The sequence below is a fragment of the Danio rerio genome, chromosome 14 (genome assembly GCF_049306965.1).
Source record: "Danio rerio strain Tuebingen ecotype United States chromosome 14, GRCz12tu, whole genome shotgun sequence".
In the NCBI taxonomy this organism is placed as follows: Eukaryota; Metazoa; Chordata; class Actinopteri; order Cypriniformes; family Danionidae; genus Danio; species Danio rerio.
Genome location: NC_133189.1, coordinates 20,082,385 through 20,102,085, shown reverse-complemented (window position 1 = coordinate 20,102,085; position 19,701 = coordinate 20,082,385).

Sequence of the window (19,701 nt, the reverse complement as noted above, 5' to 3'; positions counted from 1 at the left end):
TCTCCTGTGGACGTTTCTCCCCAAACCTGTGGATGAAAAAGTTATCAATAAGAGTAGTGACTTTTATGATCTATGTTTGACTAAGGCTCCTTGTTTACATCTGCTCATCTGCAAAGACTATCATTTACCTGCTTCTCCTGTTTATTAATCCACTGCTTGTTTGAATAAATTGATGAAAACAATAACCTTCCTTTCCCTCATTGTGTGACCGTGCAACTCAGCATTACAGCAAAGGAGCTCTAAGTCAGGGGTGTCCAAACTCGGTCCTGGAGGGCCGGTGTCCTGCAGATTTCAGCTCCAACTTGCCTCAACACATCTGCAAGGATGTTTCTAGAAAGCCTAGTAAGAGCTTGATTAACTAGCCCAGGTGTGTCTAATTAGGGTTGGAACTAAACTCTGCAGGACACTGGCCCTCCGGGACTGAGTTTGGACATGCCTGCCCTAAGCAAAACATTCAATGAACTAAAGAGTGTCAAACTATTAACAAATTAATTGATAAAAAGTTCCTGATGGATTTGGATTTCTGCTTTCCAATTTGTCACAACATGGATCAACATTTATCCTTTTTCTCATTTACTTTATTAGTATAATTATTTGAATAATGAATAAAGTTAAAATATTGCTTAATATTAGAATATTCAATGCCTTAGCCTGTCTCTTTGTAATTGTATTTTCAGGAGCCACCAAATTAGGTCTGAGATCATGGAGACCTTGAGTGGAACCAATGATTGAAATCAACTGTACAACTGATTTCCTATTTGTATTGCTATGTGTTATTACTGTCTAAAGTGATTTTATATTATTATTATTATGTGTTAATTCTGTTTAAAATGAGACAGAATTTTTATTCAAGAGACTTTGGGTAGTATGAATATAACTGCCTGATTGTAGATTATCGCTTTTTTTTAACTAGTTTTGATAAAGATGGCTGATAGCACACTCACAGTTGTACTAAGAAACAGGTTGTACTTCAAGTTTGTGTGTTCTACTGTACTTGATTGTGAATCCTTTTCACAGGTCTGGGGTCAGCTCTAAACAGTCCAGTGGATTTCTGACGTTTATATGCTTGAGATATTGTTTAGAATTGAACGCACATCGAAACTTTCTAGTCTATCTGTGTTTTAACCAATCCGGTTCGAACACCTATATGTATGACACAGTTAATGATGTTATGTGAGAGCATAATTGATGTTGATTTATGATTGTAAGCAGAGCGGCCTAGGAACTCATTGAGAGTTTTGAAGCTGGCTTCTGCTGATGAAACTGCAAACTATCTTCAGTAAACATTATTTATTTATTTGAATTTTATCTGACAGCTTGGTCATTCTTTGGGTTAAAACTGAAAATAATCCATACAGTCCCAAAACAAATGAAAACAATCACAAAATATGGGAAACTGTAAATAAACAGAAAGGTTATTAGTTCAGGGGTTCGTTCTTCGTACGTGGATTACTCAATTAGCTGGATTTGGATATTGACGATTTGACACGATCCAGGATCGTTTCGTTCTTCAAAGCTGATCCGAGAGTTGTTTCCATAGCAACAGTTCTGCTAGGTCAAACCTGATCGGAAGCATGTTCAATTCATATAAACAGGATTAGATCGGCTTAGTTCAAGCAAAGATAATACAGAAAGTATGTTCTGAATTCTGATATTTTCTTACAGTAGTAGTTAGATATACTTGGGAAAATGGTACATATTTTTAACTATATATATATATATATATATATATATATATATATATATATATATATATATATATATGTATATATATATATATATATATATATATATATAAAGTTATAGTCATTAATAAAATAAATAAAGTTATACATATTAATAAAACTTATGCAATCTGCACCCTCAAAATGAAAGTACAAAGACTGCCACCTGGTGGTGCAAAGAGAGAACTAATTGATATTAACTTTTTAGATCGCTTTAGTACAAATTGTGTATAATAGAAATGCACAATATGTGACTTTTTTTAAAGCAATAATACATTTATGCAGTCATAAACGTTTTGATAGTTAATATGGCGGTGATTTGATGCTTCACAAAAGTTGCTGACGCCTTTACCAATATGAAAATGCTTTTGTAAACAACCAGTTATTCTTTACACCGATTAAAAAAACGGCTACTATAATAAAGAAAATCTTTTGTAAATGTAGAACTAAATATATTGATTTGCATTAAAATACATGATGAATACACTTGACACGTGAAAGTGTAAAGCCTGCAGCTCACAACAAATGTGGAAGGTTATTGCGTGTCATATTTAACAACCCTTTACAGCTAATTTGATGTAATTTTGCTCACATGGATAATTGAATATTAATCAGATGATGTCATTACGCTGCTGTGCCGTCAGCCAATCGTTGCATTGCTGATCATGATTTCGAGGATCGATAGATCTGTCTTTCCCAACACACGCAGCGATCTCAGATCAGTTTATCCAGACATTCTAATCTGATTAGCGAACTTGTTTGAAGAACCAAATTAGCGAGAGATCAGTTATCAAGATTAAAAGATCCAGGATCTGTCAAATCATCTTAGATCATTTAAGCGAGGTACGAAGAACGGACCCCAGAACACTTAGCTATTTCAATAACTCCTTATGGTGGTTTAACTTGAATTGTCCCATCAAATCTGATCTCAATCTGAACAAAAGAAAATACCTTTTGAGAATATTGATGTCATATTTCATAAAAATATGTATCTAATGATGTGCCCTTTAAATATGCCCTTTAAACCCATAGGAGCGCTCATTACACAGCACCACTCACACATGCCAAATTCTTTGCAGTCTTACTATGGCATTGTTTCTATGGGAAGTAAATCAAATTCTGGCCACCCCTCTTTCTTTTTACAACTTAGCCTATGGAAGAAAAACCTGAAATGTCTAGCATGCCTTTCTTATTCCTGCCATCTCTCATGTGTTGCAATTACTGCCTTTCTTTTCTCAAGAACAGCGATGGAGCTGTAAGCTAGCATTGTGATCAACAGAAGGCTTGCAAATGAGCCCTTCTCTTCTGGCTCCCTCAGCTCATCCCTAATGCTCAGACGTGACTCATTCTGGTCCCATCACCCCATTGGCTGTGATGGTGATAAATATCCAGCAATCAGCATGTGTGATGGGAGCGGCGTGAGGTGCCTGCGTGCAGGCGGGTGAGACTGTGAGGTGGGCACGATGCGCAGTGGCTGCTGTGTAATTAAGAGCATGCTAATTGCCACGGCTGTTGCCGTAGTGACAGAGGACAGGAGCCGTGATCTGAGTTGGCCCCGAGAGGATGGAGACATTGAAGAGCCCATATGGAGGGTTCAGGTAGGCAGCAGTGTGCCACATGGTACTGCGACACACTACTCAAGTGACCTATATTAGACAGACGTGAAGGAATATATTACTCCCAAGCAAGATTGAAAATGAGTGTCATGGATCTTTACAAGATCAAAATAATAATGTAAAAAAAAATAGTGTGTTTTTTTTTAAGTTACATTATTATAAATAGATTTAAATTAAAAGTTTAAGACACTCAAGGGCCTTCATTTTGTTGTTTGTCTTTATAATTGCCTCATCCAAAGAGCACAGACACATTAACTACCCCTGAATCACATGTTGCTTGATTTTGGATTTATATTATAAATGCATATTTCATGCATTTCATGGGGTGGGGTGGAGGGGGTAATGAACTGGGAATAGAAACCAACCAGGAACTATGCTTCTAACTACAGCTCTAGAGGTATAGTTCCAAAAGTACAAGTTTGTGACGCAGTCGATTTGGTGTTTGTTGAACACCAAATCGACAAACTAAGTTGGAAATGGTCTTAAACCTTAGTTGGCTAAAGATGGTTTTCAGTAACGCATTCCAGGTTGTAGGCTAACTGGATGCATAAGTTGGAGCATCCTGAATATAGGGCATTGTTGATTTGTCCCAAATATGACCTCCCTTATTTTTTGAGTGCTATGTCAGTGGTTCCCAACCTGGGGTCCGCGCCCCCCTAAGGGGGGCGCCAGAGTTCACAGGGGGGGCGCGGGAGAGGATAAGTGTTGAGGTAGAAAAAGGCATAAAAATGCTCCACTATTATAAAGGGCTTTGCAATTAATCGAATATCCGATTTAGATTTCGGCTTCAAACGATTATAAAAAAGCATTAATCGAGATAAATGATTATTGCATCATATTTTGCCACGTTCCAGTTGTACACGCTCTTAAATGGCTCTTAAAAGCGCGAAAGAGCTTATGTGTGTGTGCAGCACGATCACGCAGTCAGAAGCATGCGGTCGGTCAGCATTCACTCTCACTCACACACTGAGACGAGCAGAGGAGCGCAGACATCTAAAGTCATCTTAACGTGAGCGCTTTAATGGTAAAATAGGTGTCAAAACGCGGTGTTTAGTGATTATGTACATTAACCCTCATTTGTGTAATAAACAAACGAGTTGAGGATCAAAAGACGTGAAAGAGAAACTATTAAAGAGACAGTGCGCTATAATCCTTCTGCCGCCTGTTTTTATCATTATTAAACAAACACAACGAGAAAACCCTCGCTGCTCTTGACTGAAGGACTGCTGTAGCTAGTGTTTTTCTTACAGTGAAGATGCTTAAAACACAGTTTGTTTTATATTTTTATTCTATTGTATTTATTTCTCTTTCCTTTGCAGGGTGGAAAATAACTGTATGTATACCGTTGAAGTCAGAATTATTATCCCTCCTGAATATTAGCAAACCTTTTCCTACCCAATTTCTGTTTCATGGAAAGAATATTTTATTAACTTATTTCTGAACATAATAGTTTTGATATCTCATTTCTAATTACTGATTTCTTTTTGTCTTTGCTATAATGACAGCACACATAATATTTTACTAGATATTTTTCAAAATACAAGCATTCAGATTAAAGTGCAGTTCAAAGGCTTAAATAGAGTAATAAGGCAAGTCATTATAACGGTAGTTTATTCTGCAGACAATCAAAAATATATATTGCTTAAGGGGGCTAATAATATTGACCTTAAATTGGTTTCAAAATATTTAAACCTTTCTTTATTCTAGCTAAAATAAAACAAATAGAAGAAAAATATTATAGGAAATACTGTTAAAATTCCTTGCTCTGTTAAACATAATTTGGGAAATATTTATTAAAAAAAAAAATCTCAGGAGCGCTAATAATTTTGACTTTAACTGGCAATGGTTTTGAATAATCGTGATTACAATTATGACCAAAATAATCGTGATTATGATTTTTCCCAAAATCGAGCAGCCCTACTATTATATATGTATTTTTAAGTACCAAAAAAATAAATAAAAAACTAAACACATGCTTAAAATTCCAACATAATAGTGAAAATAATTAAAATAAATAACTTTAAATAATTATTTAAATTTTGCTCACTCGCGCAATCTGCTTGTCAACGTGTCGTAAAGGCAAAATCAAAACAAAAATGGCAGACAAACGTAAATGCAGGGATTCCTCAGAGGCGAAGAAAAAGATTAGACAGTATGACAAAGCCTACCTAAATTTTGGTTTTATTGAAGGCCAAGACAAGTTAAAACTGATTAATTAATATTTTCTATACATATTACTATATATTAATATTACACAAACACACACACACACACACACACACACACACACACACACACATATATATATATATATATATATATATATATATATATATATATATATATATATATATACACACAGTACATATGTATGTGCGTGCGTGCGTGTGTATTTATATGGTGGGGGGGCTCCAATGTTTGTATATGTTCATGGGGGGGGCTCCAAAGAAAAAGGTTGGGAACCACTGTGCTATGTCATTAAAATGTAGTGCATGTTTGGATCTTGTGTTTGATAATCTTGTTTAGCAACCTTACAAAACAGTTATTATTTTTGGTAGTGCAAAAAGCAAGTACATGATTCCAGAAAACTAATCCAGCTCAACATATGTCCTAAAATGAAATGGTGTATTTAAACTTCTTAATCAAATACAAAATGTGGAGAAAAAAGCAAAAATTGTTCCCCTTTAAGAGAAAAAGAACCACCCCTTTCACTAGGCTGGCTATGGCCCTGTGTTTGAAGATGACTAATTTTCTTAGAGGATTTAAATCAGAATATTATATTGACAATGAAGAGGAGCAGCATTGTTTCCTTATTTTTCATGTTTTGGTGGCCTGGTGAAGACTTTGGACATGGCATAACATTTCTGCTTATTTCAGTTTTTTGTTAAATTGTTAATAAAAGGTTAAATTCTGATGGTACTTTATTTACCCACTACATATACTACAGTAATATGTAAGATGCATGAATGTAAACACTTATTTTATGTCTTACCTGTACAAGCAAACATAAAAGTGTATTTTAAAATGTATTCTCAAAAAAAAGTGTAAAGACACCAACATGTATTCTGACCCCTGATGTATGTTCTAGATGTTCATTTCATTATCTTTTAGACAGTATATAGTGTATATTCAAATCTCCATAATCTTTAAGAATAAAGATTCATATTTTATGCACAGTAGGATTCTGATGTGAGCGGGAATCCAGCAATCGCATTACACCAGCCCTAAGTAGACATGAATGAGGCTGCACCATAAACGACACAATAGGAGCCCCAAAAGACAAAGGATTCGGCTTGTTAATGAAGAGGATCAGGTTCCGCTTACAGCAATATAATTATATTTCCAAGTGGACCCACAGTCTCATGGACACTAGGCTCAGTCCAAGGTACGGACAGCATCCCAGTCCTGATGCCCAATGCGAACTGCTCTATGCCAAAGGATATGGCTCATTTGTCAGCCATTTGTCTCTGAGCCGAATCGAAAAGAGACAGAGCTCTGTTCGCCAAGTGACAGACAGCACAATATATTACTCATCTGCTTGGGGATTCATTACTGGCCTGTAAGGGTCCTAATTTGTGCAGAGCCTTATTTAACTGGCACGACTATGGCGTCATGCCCCCATGCCACCTCCGGACCCAAAAAAGGAGAAAACTGGATTTAGAATGGCAGCAAACAAACAAGGCGTCCAGCCAGCACATCTGCCAAATAATCAAGGAACGGACGCCTCCAAGATAATTGACCATCTCCTCTTTACTGCCGAGCACTAATTCCTCTAATTTATTGAGGTTTAAGACTGTACAGACGAGGATGTGTCTTCGTTTTAAACAGTCAGGACTTTGATGGAAGTGGGCCAAAAATATCAACTTCAATCCAGCCACACAAATATCCATGGATGACTCAGGTACAGTGTGAGGTGGAAGCTGAGCGAGGTGGGAAAACGCGAAAGAAATTGCCACCATTCTAAAGGGTGAATCAGAGGAAGTAAACCTGGTTGCGGGTTTGCTCCCGGGGTGGGCGCTTGTCTCCAGTTGAAACCTGGCCAATTATTCCCTGCCCACCCACCACCTCTGCAGGCAAGAAATGTGTATGTGTTGCGTAAGAGCGCGAGCAGGGTGCATTGAGCAGCAGAGGAGAGGCTTTTGTTTTGTGTTTACACTGGCCAATTACCACGGTGCAAAAGGGGACTGCTGTTTTAAAGATCAGTCGTGACACTTCCGACAACTGTCAGGCAAAGTCGCTTTAGTGTAAGCTTGGTGTATTATTAGAACAGTACCAATAGTGAAATGGCCTGTCATTACCACATCAGCATGCCAGGTGGGTTGTGCCACGATGTTTAGTAGGTTTAAGCTTTCACGCAGCATGATTAAGAAGCCCTCGCTGCAAGAGCTCAGCAACTCTGTATGACATGGAGAGAGCCAGCAGAGATGTTAATGGTAGTCCCCATCAACAGCAAGCAGCTTCCAGTGGCTAAAAATAAATTGTCAACTGCCCTTGATGCTTCTGTTGAAATGTTCTCATTCTTTCTGTAACACTGGTATAAAGACACCCAAGGGAACATTTTATTGCTCAAGGTTGCTCATTCAGCTCAGGCGAATTCAGGCAAACATTCAGAGCCAGTGTCTATCACACTTGTTTCTTTTTTTTCTGCCCAACCCAAACTGTAAATGATTGCTAGACTGGATGTCAGTTTGTGGGTGTTACATCACTGTGAGTCAAGAGAGAAAAGCATGCTATAATTATATTGTATCTCTTGTATTGTATAATATTGATTATATTATATCTTAAAACATCATGAGTAATGCTATGACAGTTTGTGATTTGTACATGACTGATTATTTTGTGATTTCATACTAATCTGGGGAACAAAAAAATAAAGCAATAACTTATATTGTTTTATTATTGCTTATATATATATATATATATATATATATATAGAGAGAGAGAGAGAGAGAGAGAGAGTATTTATACAGTGTTGGAGGTAATGCATTATAAGTGACGTGCTTTCGATAATAACAAAAATTTTCCAAAGTAAAGAGTTATATAAAGCATTATTTTTAAAAAATAAGTGTTATTTGTATTATTTTTTTAACTTGCTTAATTGGCTCTAAAAATATTTTGCAGAATAAATATGACCTTAGTCAGGTTGAATCACACACTCAATGTGAGAGAGTGCTGCAAGGGAACAGACAGTCGACTTGCACTTATCATTATCATCAGATCTCTTTTTTCACAGCAGATGAGTGAATGTACTGTTCTAGTAACTGAATAACTCAGGAAAAGGGTTTATTTTGAGTCAGAGGGAGTCTCCGGTATGTTAGAACTTACTGAAGACGCAAACCGTTTCACAACAACGCCACTCAATTTAATGAACTGGTTTGACCAATTCACTTAGAAGATATGGTTAAAACAAACGATTTATTCACGAATCGCCTGTCATCACTACTGACAGTCAGAAACAGAAACAATGGCAGGCCGAAGACATACATTTTTACAATGGAATCTTGTTATTTTTAACTCATCGAAGAAAAGAAGTGGATTGTTGTTAAGTGTAGATTATGTGTAAGTAAAACCTTTGACAACTGCAAGAAACAGAACATTGAAAAAAAAAACTCAATTTGAAGCACTACACGCGCACCTACCTCCAGCTATATGATTGACATCAGTTCAAGCTCTCCAGGTAAAACAATAATTCAAATAAACTAAAAAAATGGTTAGTGCTTTTTATTTTTGTTTTATTGTTCATGTTCATGCTGGATAAGTTGACGGTTCATTCCACTGTGGCGACCCCAGATTAATAAAGAGACTAAGCCGAAAAGAAAATTAATGAATGAATGTTTATTGTCTAACATTACTCTAGAAGCGAATAAGTTTTGTAATAAAGAAAGATTTTTTTTTTCTCTTTTGGGAAACAATTTACACATTTGTTAAGGCCACGTGAAAAAAATGTATTAAATATATATAGCTTGAAGATTTATTTTGATTTGGGAATGTTTTTTTATCGCCTGACTGTTCATTTTGTTATTAAACATTTTAAAGGTTTAAAATCTGTCTTTTCCATAATATAAATAATTTCTTGAAATTACTCATAGACTTTATTGCAATCTTTATCTCAATGGACAGAGTCTTATTTGTTTTAGTTGAATTTATACAATAATAAAAATTTAAACTAATAACACAAAACATATAAAAGTAGCAAACACATTACTTTACATGCTTTCATTCATCTGTATACAGTATGTATAGCTCTAGGTTTAGAAAGTTCTCAAAATATTCTTTTTTTAAAGAAAAATAAAGGTGTAAGTTATATGGGTGGGTGTTAAATGCAGAGCTTCTCAATAAATAAGAAGAAAAAACAAATGCAAGTTCTAAAAGAGATAAAACCTCAGCCAGGTAAAGAAAAGTAATGCAAAAGTAACTCAAAAGTAATATAACACATTACTATCTATAAAAAGTAACTAAGGAACACACTTGCTATACTTTCAAAAGTAACTTTCCCCAGCACTGTAAATATATACAGTTGCAGTCAGAATCATTGGCCGCCTGAATTATTAGCCCCTGTTTATTTTTTTTCCCAATTTCTGTTTAACAGAGAGAAGATTTTTTCAACACATTTTTAAACATATTAGTTTTAATAACTCATTTCTAAAAACAGATTTATTTTATCTTTGCCATGATGACAGTAAATAATATTTGACTAGATATTTTTCAAGACACTTGTGTACATCTAAAAGTGACATTTAAAGGCTTAACTAGGTTATTTAGGTTAACTAAGCATGTTAGGGTAATTGCAAGTTAATGTATAATTATGTTTTGTTCTGTAGACTATAAAAAATAGCTTGGGGGCTTATAATTTTGACCCTAAAATGTTTTACAATTTTAAAACTATGTTTATTCTAGTGAAAAAAATAAACAAAATAAATAAAAAATAAGACTTTTTCCCGTGAACAAATATTCACAGACATACTGTGAAAATTAATTTGCTCTAAAATTTATTTTGCACACAAAAACATACACACACACACACACACACACACACACATATATTTATATATATATATATATATATATATATATATATATATATATATATATATATATATATATATATATATATATATATGTTTTACTTATAACTTTTTTTGTCATTCATTCATTTATTTTCCTTTGGCCATTCATTTGAGTTAGGCCGTACCGAATATTTTCTTAATTTCAGACATTATATATATTAAGCCTCTGCTTAAAACTGAATCATTTGATCCATCTTGACTTTGTGCCATATATCAAATTAAAGCTAATATAGCTGCTTTTTCATTAGCCCCTCTCACACAAACAGACATTTCCAGAAAATAATTTTTTTGGAAAGCGATCATGTGTAAACAGGCACTTTTTGAAGATACCAGTAAATTCGTTCTGGCAATTTTCTAGAAAGAGAAGTTGTAACAATACCGGTAATTTGCCAGAATGCTGCTCTGTGTGAACGCAAAAGGAAAATTGCCGGTAAGAGTGCATTTACATTTAGAAAACGCTGATGTGAGACATCTACTCCAGCCAATAAGAGCATTTAGACGCATTCACATCTGCGCTGTTTATAAAATAAAAGCCTTTGAATATTTTTCCAGACACATTTAGCTGCTAGATGTTAGTCAGATAACATTTCTATGTACCTTCTTAATTCCAACTGTGTAAAAATTATTCATAAAATACTTACTTTACCTACAAGCTCTGCTTCAGTTGCTTGACACATGAGCACGTGAAGCGGTGCGCCAGTGTTCCTCCATATGTTTTCATCGAAGTTGTTCACAAGACTAAATGTGTAAACATTTAGCTGTGGTTCGCGCATCAAATAAAAGCGAAACCAATAACAAAAGCCTGACCCACTTCTATGTTTACAAATACAAGCGCAGCTGTTTAGAGGCCATTTCTGGTTAATAATGTCAAAATTTACTGGTATTTTGGAATGCATGTGTGAATAGTCTTTTCTGGAAAAATTCCAGAATGTCCTTGCCTGTGTGAACAGCGCTTTTTTGAATTTACTGGTAAAGCCATTCTGGACATTTTCCAAATATTTACCGGCATCACTGTTTGAAAGGGGCTATTGATAAAATTATTCTTTTTCTCAGAAATAGACTGTGTGTCTTCAATAAGTCTAGGATCAATTTAATCACAAACACTGAGTTTATGTTGAGTTGCATGGATTTGCTTTTTTTTTGGAAAATCTGAGCACTGTAAGATATATTCTGGATCTCTAGAGTGGGCATGAGACAGTTGCTTCCCTCAGGATACACAGTAAGAAAGGCTCCATTTAATCTCACTGATGTCGAGGAGAAACAACAGAGATACTGAGATCTCATTTTTGATTCTTCTTCCCTTTGGGCAGCAAAAAGCACCAAAAAGAAGTCAATAGTTAGCACAGGGGTTTAGGGTGGATGGAAAGGTTGGCTAGCTCCATTATCTGGATGTCTGCTTGTCCTGGAGCTTGAGCTTGAGACTTCAAAGGCGATCCAAGGTCCATTGTTGAAGGGACACTACACTATTAGGATTAGCAAATCTTAATACAAGTCTCAGACTTCTCTAGAGAGAGGGTGTCTTTGAAGTCCCTACAAGATAGGAATAAACTTACATCTCTTCTTAAGTTCTGCACTGGTAATAGTGATCCGACTTTGGGACACTAAGGAGATGAAGTTATTGGCTAGGCCATAAGTTGATGGTAAGTCGGGGGAAAACGGCTTAGTTCGAAATAGCAGATAAGTATTTTTGGCAATGGACCTTGGGGTGTCTTCTTAATATCTATATCAATGCATCATACTAAGTCTGACTTTAATATATTTTTCATTCGTTCAATACATAATCCCCAGTGTCTTGCCCTAAAGGGAGTTTAAAAAAAATGTGATCTGTCCAATAATGTTTAATCCAGCATGCTGAGATTTGTGCAGTTTAGAGAAAAAAAGAAACAAGGAGATTGCTGCAACCTATGTCTGCTTAGACATATTGTCAACACTGAGACTGTCCACATGTACATGTTTGAGATATTAAACATACTTTTTGAGAATTTGCCTGCCTTCGCCTTATTTTGACAATATTTGTTTATATCAACATAAGCTAATTCTGAAAATATAGACCTACATACATTTTGTGGAGATAGAAAATTATGTAGCCAGAGCTACGTGTGGCTGTATTTCATTTTTAAACCGAACGCTACGGGTGGTATGATGCCGTTCCTTTTCTAGCTTACCAGCTGACTGTTTTTCTTGCTTTTCTTCTGTTACCAGTTTGTCTGGTAGCTCAACATGTATGTCGACGTACTTGAGACGCAGAGAAGAGTTGACCACCACAACAAGGTTTGAGTTTGGTGAAGAACAGTTCCAGAAAGCAGGTAAGACTAAAACAAAATCTACAAAATAAAACAAACAAGTAAATAACAGTGTGAGAATGTGGTAAAATCTGAAAAGGTGGTAATAATCAGTGGGGGGGGGGTTCTTTTTCTGGATTTTTTTTAAAACTGCCTGTTGGGTTTAGGGAAGGGGTGGGCGGGTCAATTGTTGGTTTTGAAAACACTTTTGGTTGGGTTTAGAGAAGGGCGAGGGTGAGGGGATCGGTCTGTTGTTCAGTCAGTTAGTCGACAGTGGGCTCTCGTGGATTTTCATGGGAATACCAGGCAAGAATGACACTTGCAAGATAAATTTGAGATGTGAAAATGTTTACACAGCAGCCTCTGGTGGATTCACGAAAACACAAACTGCAAAAAAAAAAAAAAAAAAAACCTGCGTTCGCTTGGGTTTCCTCCGGGTGCTCCGGTTTCCCCCACAAGTCCAAAGACATGTGGTACAGGTGAATTAAGTAGGCTAAATTGTCCGCAGTGTATGTTGGCGGTTCATTCCACTGTGACGACCCCAGATTAATAAAGGGACTAAGCTGAAAAAAATTAATAAATGAGTTAGGAGAAGACCCAAAAGGAATCTGATGGAAGCTGATACAAATATTTTATTCCATATCACTTGTGTTAACTTACAATTCTTTTGATATTTTTATTCTGTATGTTTATGTACATTACATGTAGTTATTTACTTATATACATGCATTCATTAATTTCTTATCACGTTCACGTAATATTTTCATAGTGTGGTAACGCAACATCTGAACAGAAAAACAAATTATTGTGATTATTAACCAGGCAAATAAGATAACGGGTTAAAAATTACAATCACTGCAAATTTTATACAACCCAGACTCATTCGATTCCCCCCACCCTCTCCCTTACCTAAACCCAACCAATAGAGTTTTAAAAAGCACCGATTGACCTACCCACCATCTTCTCCAAACCCAACTGACTGTGTTTTAAAAAGCAACTTAAAAAATCCCATTTATTTTTACTACGTTTTCAGATTCCACCACATTCTCACCCTGTTACTTACTTTATATTTATATTTTAGGTTTTGTATTGTATTCTGCTTTCTGGAACCATTCTTCACCGAACACGAACCCTGTTGTTAGGGTCAACTCTGCTCTAATGACAACTCAGACGTACATGGTGAGCTAATGACCAACAGCGGAAAAGCCATCTATATGGAGGTAAGCGGTCAGCTGGTAAGGTAGAAAGAGAACGACATCATACCGCCCTGTAGCATTTGTTTTAAAGTTGAAATGCAGCCATACCAAGCTCTGGCTGCATAATTCACCATCTCCAGAAACGTATGTAGGGCTACATTTTCAGAATGAGCCTATGTTGATTTCATTTGACTCCTTTATGGAAAAAAACAGCAATTGTGATTTTTAAAGATAATACACATCCCCTTCACTTTGAAATGTTTCCATCAGGAAGTAGGTTTAAAACTCCTATACAGCCCTAAGACTTGCTTATAAAAAGTCATTTTTCCCAATTGCAGATGTAAATTGGTCGATTAATAAAAATGATCTGTATTAATATGTAAGGGGCTTACATATTAACATACTAGGTTTTAAGTTTTTAATTTATATGCTTGTTTTGTTGACTGTTACTATAATGTGATTGCTGTGTGGTTCGTATTTATGTTGCCAGTGTTAAAGATACTTTTGCTCCTTGTGCCAAGCAGAACGGACAAGAAGTAGCTTATTCAATTCACCTAAGCCACCAGCCGCAACCCATCTCTGGGAAACATTCACATACACTCATTCACACACACACTCATACACTACGGACAATTTAGCCTACCCAATTCACCTGTACCGCATGTCTTTGGACTGTGGGGGAAACCGGAGCACCCGGAGGAAACCCACGCAAATGCAGGGAGAACATGCAAACTCCACACAGAATAGCCAACTGAGCCGAAGCTCGAACCAGCGACCCAGCAACCTTCTTGTTGTGAGGAGAACGTGCTACCCACTGCGCCACTGCGTCGCAGACAAACTTGTAATTGTAATATTTATTGTATTTTTATTTATTTATTTATTTATTTTGAACAACATAACCCATTTCTTTTCATTATAGTACTATTTTCCCCTAAACTCATGGTATAATAGTTGGTCAGAGAACCACAACACATGAGGTAATTCAACACTTGACGTGTTGCCATGTCTGGTGACACACTTTAAATGCTGATCTATGCAAATCCTTACAGCTCCCCAATGCTAATAATAGAATTCTGTGTGAGAGTTATGAATTTTGAGTCAATCCAAACAAACAAACATAGCCATAACTTCATCAGACACCTGCAGATTACCAGGAAACCCATTTATCAGTCTGCACCATGTGTCTCTGGCTCCCTGCGAATGCTACATGCGGGTTGAGGGTTTCCATGAAAATGTGCTGAGTTTAAGCTCACATCCCTGCTTTAATTTCTCCCCACGTCTCATACCCTTTTTTGTCAATAAAATTACTAGCATTTTCTGGTAGTTTTTACTGACGGAGTGTTTGTAAGACCCCTTTATAATAGTGACACATGAATCTAAAGATTTTATGCATGCTAATGATTATGACTTTCCTTTATCGTCATTAGCTCAGTTATGTCATGTAAATGTGCAGGTGACATTATTTGAAATGTCTTTGCTGTGACAACTTGACAAACAAATAAATTATAACTTGTCTTTGTCTGTGTTATGACAACTTGACATTGCCAAGACAAAAAACAGTAACCTATCATAAACATGATAGTCATGAGATCAATGTAACTGTCATGATTATTTTTCATGTTTATTTTATTATTAATATTATTATTATTATTTGTGATAACTTTAATCAGTGGGAAAAATAAATTTGTCATTAAAATTTCTCAAAAAATAATACTTTTTATGTCAATATAATATATTTTTATTATAATTATAATATAATAATTGTAATTAAATTATGATTATAATCATACTTTATTATTCTTTTATTTATATTTAATGACATTGAATGACTTTTTAATCACAAAATCAGTTTGTACCACTGTAGTCGAGATGAAAAAAAATGATAATGATGCTGTTGTGAAATTCATGACAATTATAATGGCATCATGTCACAGTCATGTTTTTTACAGGTTTATGACAAGTTATGTTGTCTTGGTATTGTCAACTTGTCATGACTAAGACAGGTTGTGGTGTATTTTGTTATATCTTTTGTCGTAACAAAGACATCTCAAACAACATTATCTTTGCATTTAGATGACATAACTCAGTGAATAACAATGCCACTGTCATAAACATGAATAATTTCTCCTTCATACTATAAAAGTTTAATAACATCCTTATGAACTTCCCCTTCAAGTAAAGTGTTACTTTTTTTTTTCTTCACAAGCAATCAATACATTATCGTCCCCTTAAACCAAATCCTGCAAAACCCCAGGATTTGATACCAGGCACAGGGCACATCCTCTGGAAGACAAGGGATATTATCCCAAAGCTTAGCCAGGCTGACAAGAGTAAGGGAAAAGATGAAATTTTAATTTCTGTGACACACTGCTGGGACTGTGGGCTAATTTATTCCCTCATTTCTCCAATGAAATTGCAAAGACAGATAATGAAGTGTGGGCATTATGTGATCAGTGAGATATGAGTCGAATTTAAGAATGTCCGTTAATGCATGTCTGTTCAAATTTGGCATGTTTCAATCAGAGGTTCAAGTTACTTTATGGAAGAAAAAAAAAGTGGAGCAGCATCAGAGCAGTTACAGAGTGGGCCGTGCACACATTCATGACAAGTGAAACAAATAAAAGAAAAGCAGGAACATTCTGGCATATCTCAAGACAATCAGTGATGTTAAGGTCAAATGGTGGCCAATTTATGCGTGAAAATGCCAAGCCTTCTTATCATAATTTGAGCCAGATGAATCTTTGCATTGTCATCCTGATATGTGGCAATGAGACATGTGTTTTGACATGCTTGTTTAAGAAATAACACACTGCATCCTTTAGAGTTAAAAGAATAATTGTCAAGCACATAACAAGCCAGAACAAACTTCAGTAAACATTTAGGAAAATAATATTACGTATTTACTCTATTTAGCACTTTGCAAACTGTGATATATTAAAGGGTATCCTATATAAAGCAAATGGCAGAAGCCGTCGGCAGCATCATACCGCCCCGTAGCGTTAATTTTTAAGACAAAATGCAGCCATATGTGCAACATAGGCTCATTCTGAAAATGTAGCCTTATATACATTTCTGGAGATTGTAAATGATGTAGCCAGTGGTACGTATGGCTGCCTTTTTTCTTTAATACAAACGCTACAGGGCGGTATGATGCCTTTCCTTTTTGCAGAACGGTTGATTGGGTTTGGTTGGCTTTAGGGAAAGAGGAGGGTGGGTCAGTTGATTGGTTAGTCAGTCAGTCATTCAGTCAATCAACAGTGGCCTCTGGTGGCACTTACAAGAGAATTTTGAGATCTCAAAAAGCGAACACAGCAGCCTCTGGTGGATTTGTGAAAACAAAAACTGCAAAAAAAAATAATAATAATAGCTCCAGGGATGTATTTGCTGCTCTCCAGAAACGTATATAGCGGTAAGTTTTCAGAATGAACCTGGGTTGCATACATCGCTCTGGCTACATAATGTGCGCTCTCCAGACATTTATACCAGGGTATGATTTCACAATGAGCCTGTGAAACATTCTGTTATATTTAATATTCTGAATATGCAGTTGCTGTGGAAGCCATCAGGTTGACATCAACAGAGAAGGACCACCACTCCAAATGCAAAAGCAAATGGTCAGACTTGGATTAATAATTACAAAAAAATAATAATAAAAATGTTTCAGCAGATAAACAAACACAGACTAATTATTCACCCATCTATATAACTATGTAAGATGGCAAAATAAACATTGTAAATTCTGATTTGATGCAGACTTTTTAGTAACTTCTCAACATGTTTTTCCTAACAATTAGTTATTTTGGGGGTGTGGGGTTGGGGTAGTATTACAATTAAATAATTTTTATTTAAAGACCTGAATTTTATAGAAATTGTATGTACCTTGAATCAGTAAATGCTGTACAAAAACTGTACAATCAGTGACATTTTGCTGTTTTCATGTATCCTTATAATGAGATTACAATGGGATTTTTAGAGAAATTTAATTCAAAGCAATTCAACTAATGTGATACTATGTGTCATTTCTGCCATATTTTAATTTCAATAACAGGCATGTAAACAGCTAAACAAATAATCACTCTGACTAAAGTGCTTCAATGTACACCAATGCAGTGTGTTGATTACACAACTTTAACATTACTGAACATTATGGCGATATTCAACACAGCACAATTTTTAGTTTCTAATATGCGTCTTAAGTATATATTTAAAACAAATCACAGTTTCAATTAGGCTTGGGCCGGTATAGGATTCTGTCAGTGTGATTACCTTGGATAAAAATATCATTGTTTCACGGTATTGTGATAACTGCTTTAAAGTATATATATATATATATTTTAATGTCTGGGTAAAACAACAACTTTTTTTTCCTTTTTGAAAACAAAATATTTTATTTTGCAGAATATTTATAATATTTTTCAACAGAAAACATGTCAGGCTAAATAACTCAAATGAATCATTGACTTCTGCTGTTTTCATGAGTTTCAAAAACACAGATTTCTTTACCATTTAAAACGGCATCTTCTGATATTTTTTTCTGCTGGAGATACTGTTGTCCTAAAAAAAATGTAAATAAAAAATCGTACACATACCTTAGAAACAATATAGCAGAAAATTTTGACTGTTTTAAAACTTTAAGTTTTCAAAACAGCGGTATACCTTAAAAATGGTTGTTGTCCCATGCCGAGTTTCAACATTCATGGATATGTGTTTTGTATTTAATGTAACAATGTAATGGCCCTTAAACCCTTATTTTAACTAAATAACAGTGGTAAAAAATAACCTCTGTCTCAGCAAATAATCAGATTAATGATAGTTTAATGTCAAAAGGGCTGAAGAGGTTTGCTTATGTCATAAACACCTACAGCAATTAAACTCTTCCTCTGTTTATTGGAATTAATTGTATTATTGATGCACATACTCGAAAATGTGGCTGTTTTGAAGACTTTAGGTTCAAATCCAGCACAGGTCATGTCCCATTCTAACTCTTTATATCTTAAAGCCTATAAATCCCATGAAAAAAGAAAAGAGTGTTTTAAGTGGTGAATTCCTGTGAAGTGAATGCAACCGCTGAACTTTTACCTCTCAGATGTATTCTCTATTATCCATATCACATGCTCCTGTTTCCAAGGTAACTGAAATTAATTCAGTTCAACATTGATCCAAAGTCATATTTATTTATTTGCCTCGTCCACAGAGCATCTCTGGCGAGCCATATTCAACACCCATGAAAGGAATTAGTCGATTGATCGAGAAGCATTGTTATCTCTTTCAAATCAAGGCATTGCTGTAATGTAGTGAACTTCAATGTTGGTGTCTGCGGGTTTCTGGTACACACTGAGGCAAGGGAAATCCCTCCTTTATCTTCAGATTCGGTCCTCGGTGGAATACACAATCGAACCCTGAGATGGCCTTTGCTGAGGAGTCCTGGATATACACAACTGCTGCATTACATTTTACCTGGGTGGAATAAGGTCCAGAAGAAACTCTATTCTGCACTTGCTCTGTCATCCATCTTGAACTGAAGTGTGTCAGAGCACAGCTCACACTGCAATTCATAAACTCACTAGCTCGTCCGGTGTTGTTAAATCCATAAATAATGGGTCTCTGTAATGACTAAAGTTTATTTATATATTTTTGTTGCGCATTGCATGTGTTTTTTGCTTTGTCCCGCCTTTTTGTGTTGTTTATTTTGCTATTCTATAGGCTTCCGTGTTAATGCGGTCCAAGCTCTGAATGGCCATTGGTTGTGGAAAGCTATAAGATGGAACTTCTCAAAAAGTTTGAGGAGCTCATTTTTGGTGGGAGTGGAGAGCTCC